Source organism: Pristis pectinata, chromosome 8, assembly GCF_009764475.1.
Source record: "Pristis pectinata isolate sPriPec2 chromosome 8, sPriPec2.1.pri, whole genome shotgun sequence".
Taxonomy (NCBI): domain Eukaryota; kingdom Metazoa; phylum Chordata; class Chondrichthyes; order Rhinopristiformes; family Pristidae; genus Pristis; species Pristis pectinata.
Genome location: NC_067412.1, coordinates 77,404,257 through 77,419,727, shown reverse-complemented (window position 1 = coordinate 77,419,727; position 15,471 = coordinate 77,404,257). Strand labels below are relative to the sequence as shown.

Genomic DNA, 15,471 nt, shown 5'->3' with positions numbered 1-15,471 from the left:
CACATGTGATGGCTGCAATGGAGGAAAGAGAGACTGCAGGGACAAGAGAGAGAGCTCCATGTTTCACAGAGAGAAACAAAGAAATTCTCATCACTGAAGTGTATGCCAGGAGGGAGGTTCACACTTCATTTTCATTTATCATAATACAGTGAAGAACAGGAAGGAAGCTGTGAGGACCGGTGCAGTGTTTCACAAGACTAGAGGAGACGTCTCCATGGGCAGAGATCACTGAAATCTCAGCCACCTGAGCAGAGGATATCAGAAGTCTGTCAGGTGTGTTCACTGACAATGTTTGATTGTGATTACCACATACCTTTTGAATTGATCTGACATAGATATTTTCTTTCCCATGTGTACCGCTGAAGTGTTTTGGGTGCAGTTTTTCTGCAAGTGTCGTCTGTTTTGTCATTGCTTGTAGTGAGGAGGAACCTCCTATCTCTTCCCCCCCCCCCCCCCCCCACCCCACACAAGAACAGGATGATACAGAACAGGAGCAGCTTGAGGAAATGGAAGGACAGGAGGAGGAAGATGATAATAATGTTGGTGACCAACATTGCTGCATTGCTGACCTCTGACAGAGCAGGCAGACAACAACTGCATTCAAGTTCCCATTATGTTTTGCAGACAGGGTCCTGATAGATAGATTTTGGGGGGGGGGGTACGTGGCCTACCCTCTACTTTGCAGCTGTTCACACAAGTTCATACTCCAACCACACCAGTTTAGTGCCTAAGTGCCAAGCAAAATATTGGGATAATAGTGGAGAGCTCCACTGGTCTCCTCTAGATGAGAATGCACTGCCTTCATCAGTCCTGGAGTGCCCTGGAGTATACAGCTATAATGGTGCAGGGGGTTCACTGTCACATGCTGCACAACCTTGCATTCCTCAGCAGGGAGCCCTAGACCCTTAGGGACAGGAGACAGAGCATGAAGATCAGCAGGTGCATGCATAAGAGAAGGATGAGGAGACCTTCTGGGGGATGACCTTCATCAACAATTTATTGCTCCAGATTCCAGTATCTGCAGTCTCTTGTGTCTCCAGTTTCACCTCTCAACTGAGCGGATGGAGATCTTGTCCACACAGGCAATGATGGAGTCCCTCATAGAGAATTTTCATAAGGAACGTGCTAAATCATAGTTTAAACTGAGTGACTCTCCCCATACTCCAATCATTATTCACAGAATAGTACAATGATATCTAGGCAGGAGGGCCCAGATGATGCGTAATATTTCCTCACATCCAGATACAGTTACATAAATGGTATGTTATTAGTCTGTATTTCCTGATGAGTGATACCTTATTTAAAGAACTCTGACCTCCACAAAAAAGGCACTTTCCTTGGACGGTTGACACTCTGCTGGTGTAAATATTGGTTGAGAAGTTGAATGCTTTGGACTGCTGATTGTCGCTGATGGTAGCTATTCAGCATTGAGGCCAAGAGTCTTGTACATGTATACTGATCAGATACCACGAGAATTGAGGGGCTAACGTTTCAAGGAAATGAAGTCTGCCCCATTCAGTGAAGAGCAATCTCTAATGGAAACTCAAAGGAGATCCATTTTCAGACATTGTGCCAATTCTTTTTTTTCAAGGTCCACTGTGGGTGAAGATGGTGGCAGGTCCATTCTATTGGTAGAAGCAGCACTCTTTCCTGCAAGAGTGATCATTTTTGACTAATGCTCTCTCATTTATTCCTGTTGCTTCAATTCCACAAAAGAAGGAGTATTTCTAGAGAATTAGCAAAATAGAGCAGATGCTGTATAAGTGTTCTTAGAGCAGACCAAACAGGGGAAAAGAATCCCAATATTGGAATCAATTTTACATTGGAGGTGATACTCAATCATTGTCAAGTTATGTGGCAGCTGTGACATTGGTCAAATTATTTCACAATCATGTACTCTGCTGCTGCGAGACAATTTTTATGAAAAAAATATTCCTTGCCGTCTAGCAGCAATCAAGGACTTACTCAAGCATGCTGACGTGAAGTGCATGACATCAGCAAACTTACTAAGTAACACATCATAAGGTATGCAGCAACGGCAGCTGCTGCAACACTGGCGTCTTTTATGCCTACACAATGAAAGGTGTGGTTTCTCCTAAATGTGGAAAAATTGTCCATTGATAGTGTTTTGAAAATCATTTTTAACAGGGCAGCACCAAATAATACTAAGTCAAAAATCATGACATTTATCTATCAAATCTCACATGCTTTTATTTCTCCCGTTTCACTACCCTGTAGTGGCTGTAACTGTGTGCATTAGGTAATGTTCCATTAATGTCCAAGCCCACTTCCATTAACAGCCAGGCATTCTATTTTGCCCATAACTTCTGCAATGTTACTTGTCTTGAAGAACATCTTTTTGTTCAGGTAAAAACTAAGCACCTTTTGGTCTCTGTCGTATTTGTCATCTTTCCCCATAGTCTTGTTAGTGCTATTTCTGGCATCTTGACTGGACCCCCTTTTAAATGTGTCCTTTTAAATAATTAAATGCCCCTTTTAAATAATTTTAAAATTATTTCAGTATTAAGAGATTCACCTTTCTGTTTTACTGCACCTTCTTTAAGTCACAGACCTGCTAGTTTCACTCTAGCAATTCAGACCCTTGGTCCATTCTTGTTTTCAGTGTGATATACTGGGTTCTTGTATTTGTACCACAGTGATTTACATAACTCATTTGACCCAGGAGTATCAGGGAAACATATCTGTTTATTACAGAGGTTAATACCCAACTGCCTGAAGCATGATGCATGCAGTATTGCCATAATTAACGCCAGGACACAGTGCCTTAAGGTAATATTGACCCAACCAAGATAGAAAATCTGCACTTCACACTGATATAAATATATCACAATTATGAGTGAAGAAATCCCTGATATCATTCCTAAATATGCATGTTTTAATTCAGACTACATTGATCCTGATCTCTATCTTTACATAGAATTACTACTCCTGAACTTGATGTGAAACTTCAAGTTCTCCAAGACCACTTTGCAGGTATGTAGTTCCCTGAAAGCGGAGACACAGGGTGATGAAGAAGGCGTTTGGCACGCTTGCCTTCATCAGTCAGGGCACTGAGTACAAGAACTGGGACGTCATGTTACAGCTGTACAAGATGTTGGTGAGACTGCACTTGGAACAGTGTGTGCAGTTCTGGTCACCTGGGTATAGTTAGGACGTCATTAAACTGGAAACGGTGCAGAAAAGATTCATGAGGTTGTTACCAGTACTGGAGGGCTTGAGCTATAAGGTGTGACTGGATAGTCTGGGACTCAGCCCCTGGGGGTGTAGGGGGCTGAGAGGCAACCTTATAGAGATTTATAAAATCATGAGGGGTATAGATAAGGTGAATGTTCACAGTATTTTTCCCAGGGTAGGGGAGTCTAAAACTAGAGAGCATAGTTCAAAGGTGAGAGGGGAAAGATTTAAAATGAATCTGAGGGACAACTTTTTCTCACAGGGGGTGGTGGGTACATGGAACAAGGTGCCAGAGGAAGTGGTAGAGGTGGGTACAATTACAATGTTAAAAAGATTTTTAGACAGGTACATGGACATGAAAGGTTTAGAGGGATATGGGTCAAACACAGGGAAATGGGACTAGTTCAAGCAGATAACTTGGTTGGCATGGACAAGTTGGGCTGAAGGGTCTGTTTCCGTGCAGTATAACTCTACAACTATGCTCACTTTTTCAGCACCTTGTTAATGCAAAGTGGTCTTTGAGAACTTGAAGTTTAATATCAAGCTCCTGGGATGCTCCTTCTTTCCAGGTCCACTTTTTAGCTCTGAAACAAATGTCACTGAGAGGCCTGAGGCTGGGCTGAAATTGAGCTTCTGGCCTCCTCAACAGTTGAGCTGGAGGTGGTTATCATGACTCCACAGTCAAATCAGCCATAAAAAGTTCAGGAAGTGTTGAAGAAACAATGGAGAGTGGCATGCATAGTACTCTGGTGTTGACAACCTCTCAACACCAGAGGAATAATAGCTGAATTTTTAAAATTCTTACCTTTATTTCCCACTGCCAAGATTCCTAATTCCTTTTGATCCCTTTCAGCTTTAACACATTACGGAATATTTAAGCCAACCTTTTCTGTGTGTGCAGTGCTTTTATTCTTGGTCATATTAAATTTACCCTGCTTGTGCTCATTTCACTTGCATCCTTCTCCTTAATTTATGCCTCCTGGGCATGTTGCTGACGGTGGTTAGGATCCATTCCATGAAACAATGGTCTCACACCTATATATGGAAAATGAACACTCAATTTCTGTTTCTAATTACCTGTGATTTCAGGACTGTACTTTTTTGGCACTATCAAAGTTTTCTGTTAGAACTCAAACTAGTGACCTTGATTATTGACTTCCTCTGAGATTTTTAATTGATCTTCATATATTCTACAAAGATTGTACAAGGAACCCGATTGACAATGTGCTGATATGGAAACTTGCAAAACAATTGTATTTTTCATTTAAATCAAACATTACCCTCGATTTTCATGATATGACTCTTGAGCAAGGAAGGAGAAATTCTTAGTGAATGTCAAATTCTGAATGGGGGACATTGTTAAAATATGAAGAAAAGGTAAGTAACTGTTAAAAATGGCTGACAAGTTAAGTGATACCTTGTAGTTTAAAAGGTAAGTGAGGAGGAAAAGTTTGTTTGACACCAGATGTTTGTTTGACAGATCTGTGATCATGCTTTTAGTGGTTGGTTGGATGGATGGGAGGATTTTGGTAGTTAGGAATGAGTTGTACACTGATCAGTTTTGACTTTAACAACACAGTAATGCAGGAAAGAAAAGGGATATTGTGAACATAGTGTGGATGGTGTACATTTGGACATTCAAAGGTTGGTACATAATGTATCATACCAGCCACTTAGCAAAATTAACACCCATGGTATTAAGGGGGCAAATGCCATATTCGTATGTAATTTGTGAAGAGACAGAATTGAGTGGCACATGGGATTAGTGACAGACTTCAGCAAGACATTGGTGAATTGGCGGCTATGTAGCAGTTGATGTAGGCAGAGAAGCAGGAGGTTGAGGAAAGGCAACATACACAAAATGAAACAATTTAAAAGTGGATACAGGAAGAGAGAGATCTGGAGCTGTATCTTCACTGGTCTTTGGTGATAACCGAACAAGCTGGAAAAAACCATTCTTTTTTTTAAATAAGCAAATGAGATCTTTGCCTTCCTTTAGCTATATAGTTAAAAAATAGAATTTGTGCTAAACCTTTATAAAAGACTGAAAGTCATGTTGGAATATGGTATTCAGTTCTGTGCATCAGGAAACAGGTCAAGAACCTGTAGAGAGCAGAAGGTATTTGCTATAATGGTAACATGGATGAAAAACCAGCTACATTGGAGATGTTCTTCATGCAGAGGTTAAGGGGATATTTTATTGAGTTGTTTAGATTCATGAAAGGTTTTGATAGAACAAGTCTGAAGAAATTCTTTCCATTGGCTGGATTGTCAGTAACTAAAAGACACAGATTTAAGACGATTATGTAAAGAACCAGAAGATTTGTGAGGAAAATGTTTTACACAGTGAGGATGCACTGTCCAAAAGGATGGAGGAAACAAGTTCATTATCCACTTTGAATGTTCTAGATGCTTGTAGAGGGTGAATTGGTAAGGCTATGGGGAAAGATTAGGGAAGTGGTTAATGCTTTCTGATTGCATCGTTCCTTCAAACAGCTGTTATAGACTAAATTGCCTTTTCGGGTGACATATTTTAAGATTCTGTAATCAGTATTTTCTAGGAATGAGAAGAAAGTTTAATGATTGGTTACGTGTGCACAATAAACTGATGGCCTGTAGGATAACTAGCTATAGGAGGCCAGGTTGGATCAAATTGGGATTGATCAATGAGTATGAATTAACTATTGAAGTTTGGTTGGAATTACCCTGTTCCAGGAAAGGTGTGCAAGATCGTTTGATGCATAAGGGATACCAACGCATATTTTGTACATGAGGCACCCCTTGACAAAAGCATATTATACATGGGGCCAAAAGCAACTTGTACAAAACAGCAGGTCTTACCTACTTAAAGACCATTTCTCCAGAGGATCCCAACATTGAAGGAACCTGAGAAAGTCACAGTCACTGGCATGAGTCACAGTGAAGAGAAGCCTGGGGTTGAAAGGGGTCAGTCTTCACTCTGGTGGGGATAGGGACCTTGAGACCCTTCGAGGAGGAGGTGCAATGAACTGCTGTTGGGAATGATCAGGTATTGGGAGGTGGGAATGATGAGGGGCCAAGGTTCTACAGGCAGAGTGTGGTGTGGGATGGGGAGGGGAGGGGAATGATCAAAGTAGAAATGGCATGAGAGAATGCACTAAGAGCTGGACTCGCTGGCCTTGACCTAGTCAGTCAGGTCCTGTTAAGTCCTGTCGAAGCAGGCCTTGTGTTTGTTGTGAAGGCATGTTTGGGTCTGATTTGCCTATCCCCTTGAGCACTGCTGCATGGGTCCAGGTGCATCCATGTATAAACCTGCCATACAGGATTAGGAAGAAATTTGTTCTGGAACTGTTCCAGAAGTGGTCACCAAATATTAAAATATTATTGCATGATGTGCATAAGCATTGTGTTATGCAATAGAATTTCTAGCTCCTTCTCCCTCCAATCAGATATGTTGCTGAATTGTGACTGTACACCTGTGCAAATATGTGTTAATTGTTTATGTCTGCAGTTAGTCAGTTGATTTCTAACACTTTGAGTGGAATCACCTGGGAGATCCAAGAAGTTTGCAGATTAACGTGTTGAAGCTTTGTTGTATTGTTGCATTTAATTGCATACAACTTGTTAATTCCTGGAACCCGAGCTGAGTTGAGGGGCTTTGGACCTTAAAACCACTGTGGCAAATTTCCAGTTCTGTAGGCACTGCACACCAAGAGTTGTATGCTTTTGGGAAAATTGGCTCAGTAACCTAGTTTATCCAAAGTACTGTATTTGTTTATGCAAACTCTTACAAGAATGAACCATGATAAAATCAAGTTACAAAGTTTTTCAACATTACTCCATGCACCCTTACTTACTGAAGATCCAGAAATTCAGTGCAGTTTTACACCATATGGTTTTATATATGAGATTACCTCCAATTGAGCAAAATTTAAAATGTGGAAAGAGTTACTTCACATATGTTTCCTTTCTGGAATGCACCAAACTGCGGGTTTAACCAATCAGGTGGTTGGATGGGACTCCAAATAACACTGACCCACCTTTTGATAATATTTGAGATGGAAAGTTTAGCTTTCTTTAATATTATACTTTCTTTAATCTTACTGCACTTAGAGAATCATAAAATATGACAGTATTTTAGAGATTGAAGACAGAATTTTTTGCATTCAGAAGTCTGCAGAAAGTTGACGTATTATGTATCTGGATTTGATAGCATATCAGTACTACACATGGACACTGGTGTATACGAGACTTATCCATTCCCTCATTATCCAAGTATGAAGTTTCAGTTTTTAACTGAAGAGCTTTAGTTTGGTTCTGAGTTCCTAACTATGTCAATTGGCCTACAATCTAAGATTCTAATTTCTGCTCTTAAATATTAAATATTTTGGTTTCATACTACTTGGATCCCGGGATCCTGAATTTATCGTATTTCACCATAATCCTGTTATAATGATTGGTTCCAGGCTTCAATGTATTACTGATAATGATAATCTAATATGTAACTCATAAATTTCATTTTGAAAGTAGATTTTTTACAACTTTCATATCGTCACATGAAAGGTGTTAAGCTTTGCTGAGTTACAATTGAATGTTTTCCTTTGATGAAGGGTCAAGATCTAGAGGTCACAAGAATAAAATAAAAAGGGAATTAAGAGTGACATGAGAATAAACTCTTCTTATGCAGCATGTGGTTGGAATTTGGAATGCACTGCTTACAGATGTGGTGGGGGCAGGTTCCATTGTGGCTTTCAAGAAGGAATTAGATAATTATACAGTGAAGAAAAAGATTGCAAGACTACAGGAAAAAAAAGGCCAGAGACTGGAACTAAAAGCTGCTCTGGTAGAGAGCAGGCACAGACTTGATGGGCCAAATGGCCTCCTTCTGTACTGTAACCATTCTGTGATTCTATGATCATTCTATGTTCTGTGATTCTCTCCAGTACTTTGTTCGGACAGTCACCCTTTACACTTGAGGAAGGGTGAGGTCTGACTTCGGCTTCAGAGTGTGTTACAGCTATCTCTGTATTGTGGCTAATCTTCTACACTCCTTTTGTTCATAGGCATTTCAATAGAGAATTTTTGATGGGAGTTAGGAATTCGGACAATGTTACCTCCATGCCTCAGTATATTCTCAGATAATAAAACATAAGGAGAATAATACTCAGCGGGAATTTATCTCAAGTAGAAAGAGGGATTTCATGAGAGAGAGGCACAATCTGTGGGTAACAAAGGAGGTCATAGATAATGCTAAATTGAAAAGTCGATCTACTAATTGGCAAGGGCTAGTGGTGGGCGAGAGGACTGGGAAGTTTTTAGGACCCAGAAATGAAAGCTCAAAAGGAGAAAATAAATTTTAAGAGAAAACATGTGTGTGATGTCAAAACAAACAGTGAGAGCTTCTATGGATATATAAATAAGAAGAAGGTGGCTAAAGTAGGTATGGGACTTCTAGAGAATGAGGTTGGTGAATTAATGACAGAAAGCAAAGAAATGATGGGTGTGTTAAATCAATTTTTTGCATCAGTCTTCACCATGAAGGACACTGCACTAAGATAAGAGATGACTTAATTTCAAGTAATGGGGAGGACCTTATTAATAATCCAATCACAAGGGATAACATATCAGTGAAACTCATGGTGCTAAAGGTGAACTAATTGCTAGGACTTGATGGTCTGAACCTAAGCGTTTTAAAGGAAATAGCTGCAGAGATAGTAACCCATTGGTTGAAAATTTTCAAAACGTTATAAATTCCAGGATCGTACCAGAACTTTGGAAAACAGCCAATGCGACTCCCTTGTTGATAAAGAAAGACAGAAGGCGGAGAACTATAGGTTAGTTAGTTTAACATCTATCATTGGTGAGATGCTAGAGTCACTAATCATTAGAGGAAATAACTAATTATTTAGGAAAGCTGAATATAATCAAATCTAGTCAACATGGTTTTATTAAAGGTAAATCATGTTTGGCAAATTTGCTCATTCTCCAGGGATGTGACTTTTCCAGGAGAGTTTATAGAAGGGAATCTCTAGATATAACATGTTTGGATTTCTAAAAGGCATTTGAAAAGATGCACATAAGAGGCTGGTGCATAAATTAAGAGCCCAAGGTATTGGAAAAAGTGTGTAGTGTGGATTGAAAATGGTTGTCATGTAGAAAACAAAGGGGTATAGTAAACTAAGGGTAAAAGGATAGTAAGGGACAAAATTGGTCCCCTAGAAGATCAGAGTGGTCGTCTATGTGTGGAGCCTCAGGAGTTGGGGGAGATCTTAAACATGTTTTTTGCATCAGTATTTACTCAGGAAACTGGCATAGTGTGTATGGAAGGAAGGGAAACAAGCAGTAGTGTCATGGAACATATAGAGATTAAAGAGGAGGAGATGCTTGCTGACTTACAGTGAATAAAGGTAGATAAATCCCCCGGGCCTGACAACATATTTCTTCGGACCTTGAGAGAGACTAGTGTAGAAATTGCAGGGGCCCTGGCAGATATATTTAAAATGTCCTTAGCCACAGGTGCGGTGCCGGAGGACTGGAGGGTAGCTCATGTAGTTCCGTTGTTTAAAAAAGGCTCTAAAAGTAAACCAGGTAATTACAGGCCGGTGAGCCTGACATCAGTAGTAGGTAAATTATTGGAAGGTGTTCTGAGAGATCGGATATACAAGTATTTGGACAGCCAAGGGCTGATTAAGGATAGTCAGCATGGCTTTGTGCGTGGTAGATCATGTTTAACAAATCTTGTAGGGTTTTTTGAGGAGGTTACCAAGAAAGCAGATGAAGGAAAGGCTGTAGATGTTGTCTACATGGACTTTAGTAAGGCCTTTGACAAGGTCCCACATGGGAGGTTAGTTCAGAAGGTTCAGACACTAGGTATTCATGGAGAGGTTGTAAACTGGATTTGAAATTAGCTGTGTGGGAGAAGACAGAGAGTGGTAGTGGATGATTGTTTCTCAGACTGGAGGCCTGTGACTAGTGGTGTGCTTCAGGGATCTGTGCTGGGATGATTGTTGTTTGTTGTTTATATCAATGATCTAGATGATAATGTGGTAAATTGGATCAGCAAGTTTGCTGATGACACTAAGATTGGAGGTACTGTGGACAGGAGGAAGGCTTTCAAAGCTTGCAGAGGAATCTGGACCAACTGGAAAAGTGGGCCAGAAAATGGCAGATGGAATTTAATGCAGACAAGTGTGAGGTGTTGCATTTTGGAAGGACAAATCAAGGTAGGACATACACAGTAAATGGTAGAACACTGAGGAGTGCAGAGGAACAAAGGGATCTGGGAGTTCAAATACATAATTTCCTGAAAGTGGCGTCACAGGTAGACATGGTTGTAAAGAAGGCTTTTGGCATCTTGGCATTCATAAATCAAAGTATTGAGTATAAGAGTTGGGATGTTATGTGAGGTTGTATAAGAATTGGTGAGGCCAAATTTGGAGTATTGTGTGCAGTTCTGGTCACCTAACTATAGGAAGGATATCAGTAAGATTGAAAGAGTGCAGAGAAGATTTACTAGAATGTTGCCAGGTCTTCAGGAGTTGAGTTACAGGGAAAGATTGAACAGGTTAGGACTTTATTCCTTGGAGCATAGAAGAATGAGGGGAGATTTGATAGAGTTTACAAAATTATGAGGGGTATAGACAGAGTAAATGTGAGTAGGCTCTTTCCACCTAGGTTAGGAGAGACAAGTATGAGAGGACATGGCTTTAGGGTGAAAGGGGAAAGGTTTAGGGGGAATTTCTTCACTCTGAGTGGTGGGAGTGTGGAACGAGCTGCCATCTGATGTGGTAAATGTGGGCTCACTCTTAAGTTTTAAGAATAAATTGGATAGATACATGGATGGGAGAGGTCTGGAGGGTTATGGACTGGGTGCAGGTCAATGGGACTAGCGGAATAAAGTTTCGGCACAGACTAGAAGGGCCGAATGGCCTGTTTTCTGTGCTGTAGTGTTCTATGGTTTTATGGTTCTATGGGTAGAATAAATGGGTCTTTTAATGGCTTGAGGAATGTATCTAGTGGGGAATTCCAGGAATCGACTCCTGGCCCTCAATTATTTATTATTTATATCGATGACTTGGAGAAGAGAACAAAATGTAAGGTTTCTAAGTTTGCAGATGTTATAAAATAGGTGGAAAGACAAAATGAGCTGCTGGAGGAACTCAGAGGGTCAGGCAGCATCTGTAGAGAGATGGACAGTTGACATTTCAGTTGAGACCGTTCATCTCAACTGTAAGTGTAGAGGGGGAGATAGCCAGTATAAAAAGGTGAGTGTGAGGAGTGTGGCAAGAGTTGGCAGGTGATAGGTGGATCCGGGTGAGGAGGGGTTGATTGGCAGGGCATGTTCTGATGAGGACATTGTGATTCTGCTTTGGGACCTAGATAGATTGAGTGATTGGGTGAAACCTGGCAAATGGAGTTTAATGTGAGGTCGTGCACTTCAGTAAGAGGAACAAAAAGAGGATTATCATGTAACTGGAGAAAAACTGGAAATGGGTGAAGTTCAGATGGATCTAGGTGTCCTAGTGCATGAATCTCAAAAATTTATCAGGCACATCCAACAAGTAGTTAAGAAGGTACTTTATTAAAAACAGATTGGAATATAAGAATAGGGAGGTTTTGTTACAGTTGTAGAATGAGTTGGTGAGGCCACACCTGGAGTACCATGCACAGGTTTGGTCCCCTTACCTAAAAAAGGGTATAGTAGCTTTGGAGGCAGTCCAAAGGCAATTGACCAGGCTAATTCCAGGATAAGAGTGTTGATAGGTTTGGGTTTGTCTTCCTTGGAGTTTAGAATGAGGGGTGACCTTATTCAAACATACAAGATCCTAAGAGGGCTCAATAGGATAGATGATAAGATGTTTTCACTCTTGGCAAGTCATGAACAAGAAGAAATAACTACAAAATAAGGGGCCAGTCATTTAAAATTGAGGTGAGCAGAAATTTCTTCTCTGAGGCAGTGAATCTCTGGAATTCCCAGCCCCTGAGGATAGTGGTGCAGGATCATTAGATATATTTAAGGTAGGGATGGATAAATATATGAATGATTGAGGAACTGAGGGTTATGTGGAACTGGCATAGAGGACTGGTTGAGATCAGCCATGATCGTATTGATTAGTGTGATGGTCTCCTCTTGCTCCTATTGTGTTCTCGGGGCAATTGCAGCATCGCTAAGGTTGGCCGACCGGGTTAGGAGGAATTAGCTTGATAAAGTAATTGATGCCCCTGTGGGATTGGGTCCAGGGAAATCACTGGTGAAAGGGGAGAGAGGACCAGCATTTGGGGGTCGGATCACAGGGTGGGGCCTGGAGGAACAGTGATTAGAGCCTGGGGATTATGAGGGTTGGGAAACAAAATAGATGTGTAGTGCTGAGAAAAAAAACCTCACTCTGCTTCTAAATTTCTAAGCCAGAGAGAGAGAATGAGAGAGAGAGAGACAACGCAGTGATATTTCCACAAATTCAAATTAATACACTGTCATGACTCCTACGCACTCCTATCTTCTTTGGAACTACTTTTGGAAAACTATTGCATATGTCTTTTTTGAATGAAATAGATTTGGGCCAATTTATATCTTATGAAGCATATTCTCCAAAAAGTGGTCAGTTCATCACTTGGAGACTCCTGGCACTGCACCACTGGTGTATCTCCTCATTACAGCTCCTCATCACATCTGGTCTAACCTTCACTGAGGCTGGATTAACCCTCCCCACTTGTAAACTACAACATAACATTGGCAAAACTTCTGATCATCTTTTAACTTTCACAGAGTTCCCGTCCTCATGTTGAAGAAGAGTCTGGTAACACTTCTGTCCAACAAAACAACAAATTTTACAACATACATCAGTGAACCTGATTCTGATATTAGTTATTTTATGTCACGTACATGTTTTGAGAAAGCTAACAGTGATTGTTGATTTGAAGGGTTAATTCAGATTTTCTGACATCGGGGCATGTGCCTGTAAAACATAAAGTAATGAACAAATAGTAACCTAGCAACCACAATTTGGGTTTCCTCAGATTTTACACTCTCCATACCTCCCATTGTGAGTGAATCCTAAGAGAGTGAAATATTCTCTTGGAGAAGAGAGGAAAAAGCTTTGGGTGTAAAGATGAGTTTTTAAATTTTAGGTTGAAAAACTGTTGTAACTCAGAGCCTCAGTCTTTTAATTGTTCTGAATATTGCACATCTATTACCTCATTAAGGTACGACATTGCCACAATACGACATTGTGGCAATCACCGAGTCATGGCTTTATGACAGATGTGATTGGGAACTGAATGTCCAGGGGTACACAGTGTATAGGAAGGATAGGCGGGTAGGCAGAGGGGGTGGTGTGGCCATGATGGTTAGTAGGGATATAAAATCGATAGAAAGGAAGGAAATTGGGTCAGAGGAGGTGGAATCCTTGTGGGTGGAGCTAAGGAATAGCAAGGGCAAAAGGACAATGGTAGCAGTCATATATAGGCCCCCTAATAGCAGTCAGCAAGTGGACGATAAGTTGCAGTTTGAGATAGAAAAAGCATGCCAGAGTGACAATGTGAAGATAATTATGGGGGATTTTAACATGAAGGTGGACTGGGAAATCCAGAATGGCGGTAGTACTCAGGACAGGGAGTTTGTGGAATGTCTAAGGGACGTTTTTCTAGAGCAACTTGTTGGAGAGCCCACCAGGGGATCGGCTGTTTTGGATTGGGTGCTGTGTAATGAACCGGAGGTGATTAGGGAACTAAAGGTAAAGGAACCACTGGGAACCAGTGATCACAATATGATTGAGTTCAGTTTCAAGTTTGAGAAGGAGAAACTGGTAACTGGTGTATCGATATTTCAGTGGAACAAAGGAAATTACAATGGTATGAGAGAGGAGTTGGCCCTAATTGATTGGAAGAGTAAGCTGGCTGGAGGGACGGCAGAGGAGAAATGGAAGGAATTTCTACAGGAAATAAGGAAATTGCAGGATAGATATATTCCAAGAAAAAAGGTTTTTAATGGAAAAAAAGGCACAAATGTGGATAACGAGAGAGGTGAAGGCTAAAATAAAAGCAAAAGGGGCGGCGTACAAAGAAGCAAAAATTAGTGGCAAAACAGAGGACTGGGAAGCTTTTAAAAACCTGCAGAGAGAAACTAAGAAGGTCATTAGGAAAGAAAAGAGGAATTATGAAAGGAAGTTGGCGGATAACATTTGAAAGGATACTAAGAGTTTTTTTAAATACATAAGGTGTAAAAGAGAGACACGGGTTGATATAGGACCAATTGATAATGGTGCAGGAGCTATTATAATGGACGATAGAGAGATGGCAGAGGAATTGAATGAATATTTTGCATCGGTCTTCACCGTGGAGGACATCAGCAATGTGCCGGTTAGTCAGGAGTCTCACGAAATGGAATTGAGTTCAGTTAAGTTTACTAGGGAGAAGGTGCTAGGAAAACTAAATGGACTAAAGACTGATAAGTCTCCCAGACCGGATGAGGTGCATCCCCAGGTTCTGAAGGAGGTGGCTTTAGAGATAGCGGAGGCATTAGCGATTATTTTCCAGAAATCGATAGATTCAGGCGTGGTTCCAGAGGACTGGAGGGTCGCAAATGTAGTTCCGTTGTATAAGAAAGGAGGGAGGCAGCATAAAGGAAATTACAGACCTATTAGTCTGACGTCAGTGGTGGGAAAGTTATTGGAATCTATCCTCAAAGACGGGGTTATGGAATACCTAGAGGCGCAGGGCAGGATAGGTCCTAGCCAACATGGTTTTGTGAAGGGAAGATCCTGCCTGACCAACCTATTGGAGTTTTTTGAAGAAATCACAGGCAAGGTGGATGAGGGAGAGGTGGTAGATGTTGTGTATTTAGACTTTCAAAAGGCCTTTGATAAGGTGCCTCACAAGAGACTGATTAATAAGATGAGAGGTTATGGAATTACGGGTAGGATAACAGAATGGGTGGAGCATTGGCTGGTTGACAGGAAGCAAAGAGTGGAAATAAAAGGATCTCGTTCTGGTTGGTTACCGGTTACTAGTGGTGTGCCGCAGGGGTCGGTGTTGGGACCGTTCCTTTTTACCTTGTACATTAACGATTTGGATGATGGAATAAATGGTTTCGTGGTTAAGTTTGTGGATGACACCAAGATAGGGGGAGGAGTAGGGAGTATTGAAGAGATAGGAAGGTTGCAGAGGGACCTAGACAGTTTAGGAGAATGGGCAAGGAAATGGCAGATGAGATTCAGTGTAGGGAAATGTGCAGTTGTACACTTTGGAAGCAGAAATAAGCGGGCAGATTATTATCTAGGAGGAGAGAAAATCCAAAGC

At 41.0% G+C, this 15,471-nt stretch overlaps 1 protein-coding gene across 8 annotated transcripts in view; it reads left to right on the top strand.

Moving 5' to 3' along the window:
* LOC127573259 (synaptotagmin-like protein 2) overlaps positions 1–15,471 on the top strand; it is a 74,964-nt gene that overhangs the window by 3,615 nt on the left and 55,878 nt on the right. For 6 of the 8 annotated variants that reach the window (XM_052021299.1, XM_052021297.1, XM_052021296.1 and 3 more), the window contains exon 1: positions 150–273. The exons of the other annotated variants lie outside the window; for them this stretch is intronic. The gene's annotated coding sequence lies outside the window, so the exon portion shown is untranslated. Of the gene's footprint in view, positions 1–149; positions 274–15,471 lie in introns of those variants that run through there. 8 annotated transcript variants of the gene reach the window in all.